Source organism: Sturnira hondurensis, unplaced genomic scaffold (genome assembly GCF_014824575.4).
Source record: "Sturnira hondurensis isolate 20B ecotype Veracruz unplaced genomic scaffold, ASM1482457v3 Scaffold0022566, whole genome shotgun sequence".
NCBI lineage: Eukaryota > Metazoa > Chordata > Mammalia > Chiroptera > Phyllostomidae > Sturnira > Sturnira hondurensis.
The window spans coordinates 1,437,662-1,441,761 of record NW_028095197.1 but is presented as its reverse complement, the minus strand read 5'-3'; the positions used below and the strand labels follow the sequence as shown (position 1 = coordinate 1,441,761).

The window sequence follows — 4,100 nt, the reverse complement described above, 5'->3', positions numbered from 1 at the left end:
CCCCGACTGGGGACCTGGACCACAACCCAGGCATGTGCCCTGATTTGGAATCAAACTAGCGACCCTTTGGTTTGCAGGCCTATACACAATTCACTGAGCTACACCAGCCAGGTGATCTGTTTTATTTTATACTTTCTGGTTGTTCTGATACTAGTTTGATCTGTTAAACTAGTTGATTCTATCTACCAAGAATGTAATCATTTGGGAAATGCAGAATTGTTTGGATTCATCATTGAGATATTCATTTTATGGGAAGAAAGAGGAAATAATTTGTTGTGGTTTGAATGAACAGATATCACCAAGTATATCCATGTAGATTCATGCTCTCTCATTTCCTTTAGCAGGCACTTTGATTATCGAGTGCTCTGTTGTTGCATATAGCATTTTAATTAAACATTTTGTTTTTTAAAAAAGTTTTATCTATTTTTAGAGAGAGGGGAAGGGAGGGAGAAAGAGAGGGAGAGAAACATTGATGTTCGAGAAGTACATTGATCGGTTGCCTTTCACACGCCCCCAACTGGAGACCTGGCCCACAACCCAGGCATGTGCCCTAACTGGGAATCGAACCAACAACCTTTGGATTTGCAGGCTGGCATTCAATCCACTGAGACACACCAGCCAGGGCTGTTTAAAAGGTGTCTTACGTTCACCTCTTCTTGCACAGACTGAGACAGTGTTTCTTGCAATCTCTCAGTGGCTTTGAAGATCATGAAAAGAATACCCTCAGAGAACTGCTCTTTTTTTAGTTCCCTCCATTGATTGGCTTATAGTTATACTGCATAGATGTTTTTTAAATAATTCTTATTTCTTCAGACAAGAATAATAAATTTGGGGAAAGAGTTTTCTTGAATGAAAAGTTGGTCACTTTATGAAAAGTTTAATGAAATGCTTATATGACAAGTTTAATGAAATTCAATACCTATAATGTACCTAAAGAAAACTCCACTGATACCATTACGGTCAGTGTTTTTTCCTTTTATTTCTGATGAGAAGAGGAATTTTCACACCAAGATTTCCAAGTGCTGCATTTGGAGGATTCTTTCATCAACTTGGCACAATAGAAATGTCATTCTTGACCTTGTTTCTGAAGGATGTTTTAACCTTACTAATTAAGCAACCTCAACAGCTATTCAGTGAAGCTCTCTTGAGAGTGGAGGGCCTTTGATTAGGAAAATTCCCTAATTGGGTAGGACCTCTCATCATAAAACAATCATAACATGTTGATTATAGTTGTACCATTAGGAATTCTAGTGCTCAACACAAATGGATTATAAAAAGAACTTAATTAACCTAAGTCCATTTTAGCCTGGAGATATTTGGAAACATTACAAAGATCAAGTCACTGTAGAAATCCAAGAGTCTAAGGGAACAGGGTGAGCTTTTGATTCATACCAGCAAAGATAAATATTGTATAATAGACACTGGGGTTTCTATTTTTTTAAGAGTATGAGAGATTTCTATGTTATTACCTATAACTGCATAATCTGCAATTATACCAAAAAATTTAGAAATTAATTAACAGAAGGCATGTAAAAGATTTCATATATCTAAACTTAGATACGTATATGTTTTATGCACAGAGAGCTATATGCAAGGACAGCCTCTAAAATGTTAACAGTAATGAACTCTCAGTGGTAAGTCTTGGGGTAACCAATCTTCTCTGGATTGCTATTAGTTCAGGGTCCTGTTATTGCTGTAGAACTCCAGTCCACAAAACCCCAGATACCACACAAGTGCTCGAGTGGGACAGAAGGAGGGGAGGAAGTCCACCTCATTACAGTCAATGAGCTGTTCTGGGTAGATGTTGTCTGGCAGGGCCAGGCTGGAGGTCATTTCCAAGGTGTCCACAAAGGCCACATGGGGATCAGCAAAGGCGGCTTGGAGGAGTTGGTCATCTGAGGGTGAACCAGTCACTTCCATACACAGACTTGTAGCTGGTATTGGTCAGTTTGATGACCACAAGAGTGTGGGGTTCCCAGGCCAGCAGTGCAGCCATGGTTGCCCGGATCCCTGCCAGCTGTCACACAAAGATGGAGGGAAGGTGGTGAAGCGGGAGCCCAGCCCCAGCCCCACCACTGTGTGGGGGCCCCTGGCCAGGCCCTTCAGCCCCTGCACCATGGAGTGCAGGGAGGCCACTGGGGCGGAGGTGCGGAGGGAGCACAGGGGCCAGCGTGGGCTTGCCAGTGCAGCACTATGTTCCAAGTGGTCTCCACAGCCATCAGAGGCCCTGTCTGATAGGTGGTGTATAGACCCACAGGCTTCGGGGAGGGCACAGTGTCACGCAGATATTCCCAGCACTGCCGAAGTGTGGAGTCCCCCATCATGTGGATGATATGACCACACAGGCAGCCTAGAATGCCGTCAACAGTGGGAAAGGAGTGGCTGGAGCAGGAGAGTGAGTGCCACACATCTCCATAGTGGATGCCAGAGGGCTTTGTGTCAGGGAGCCCAGGACAGCATGGGGCCATGGGGCCAGGGCCAGGGTGCTGTTTCCTGTGCCTGCTACTCTGATCTGGATTGGAGAAACGCCCCGAGGGATCACCTTCTCTGTCACTTTCCACGGCAGCAGGGTGTCATCAAGCAGAACAGTCACATTCAGGTAACTTACACTTGAGTGTCCAATTGAAGAGTTGCAGGGCAGGGTAGAGGGTTGAGCACAGAACCAGAGCTGACCCGAAGCCACGTCCCTGTGCTGGCAGACAGGCCCTCTTGCTCAGTTGTCTGGGGTTCCACATTGCGGATCACAGTCTCTTCAGTTCCGGTGGGTCCCCAGAAATATCCTCTAAAATCAACAGTGGCCCTTTTCCCCATATTCTTCACAGAACTCCAACTGCCTCATTGGAAAGGATTAGCCGCACTCACGCCTGGGCCTGTCCGGCACAGAAGTGGGGAGAATAGCAGGTATGTGCTGTTCACTAGATCCTGGACATTTCCTGGGCCCCTGCCTTCAAGTCAGGACCCAGCAGCTGTGCCTGAAACAGATTCCCACCAGGGTCTTGGACCTGCCCTGATGTTCTATGGCCACAAGGGTCGCATCCAGGTAGCCTCCCAGAGTCTAGGTGGTCTGGGCAGGACCCCTCAGGTGGTAGGTGGAGGTCTGAGGACTGGTGGAGGCCAATAGGTCCCCCTCGTCTCCTGGGGTCAGAGGCCAGTACAGGAGAGGAGTCAGGTTGGCAAGTTCCTGGGAGAAAGACTTCAAGAGGGAAGGAGATTCTGTGGACTTGGTGGCAGATTCAGAAGCAGGGAAGGGTGCTGAGGGTTGAGAGATGGTGCTGTTGGGCCAGAACATTTTGAAATAGCAGAACAAAACCAGCAACACCAGCCCCACAGGCAGAATCTTGTACTTGCATTGCCCTTTGAATGGACCCATGGCAGCATAGGCTCTTCTCTGAAATACCCAGTAGGAACCAGCAACCTGAGAGGGTCAGCATGCATTACTCCAGAGGATGCCGGAGAGGTGACTGAGGTCTGCAAGAGTCAGGGTGGGGCTCAGTGTGTGTCGGTGCCCACCACCCTGCACCCTAAATACTGGTGACTACTTTGTAACTGCCAATTTGTACTTCTTAACGCCTTTGTTTTGTCCACCCAGTCCTCAGACCTTTCCCTTTGGCGACCATTAGTCTGTTCTTTGTTATCTATGGATCTGTTTCTATGTTGTTTGTTCATTTGTTTTGTTCTTTAAATTCCATATATGAGTGAAATCATATGGCATTTGTCTTTCTCTGATTGACTTATTTCACTTAGCATAACACCCTCTAGGTCTATCCATGCTGTCTCAAATGTATGCCACATTTTAGTAGCAATCCTTCAGTGACTGCTAATGTCTAATACCGGTTTATCTCTCAAGTTGCATCAAAAATTTTTATGAAAATATTCCTGAATACACAAAAGAAAAATTGCATAAAGAATTCCCATGTATCCCTCAACCAGCTTTATAATTACCAGTATTTTGTCAATCTGTGTCATCAATCTGTTCCACTTTTCTTGTTAGCTGTGACAATTTAACATCAAATCCCAGATATATTATTTCAGACAGAAATACTTCAGTATTCACCTCTGCCAATATCTGCTAACTTTACATAGGGCTCCGTTTCCTAGAA

The 4,100-nt window shown here is 45.4% G+C and overlaps 1 pseudogene; it reads right to left on the bottom strand.

Moving 5' to 3' along the window:
* Positions 1-932: 932 nt before the first annotated feature.
* LOC118979683 (NXPE family member 3-like) lies at positions 933-3,611 on the bottom strand (annotated as a pseudogene).
* Between the last annotated feature and the right edge of the window lie 489 nt (positions 3,612-4,100).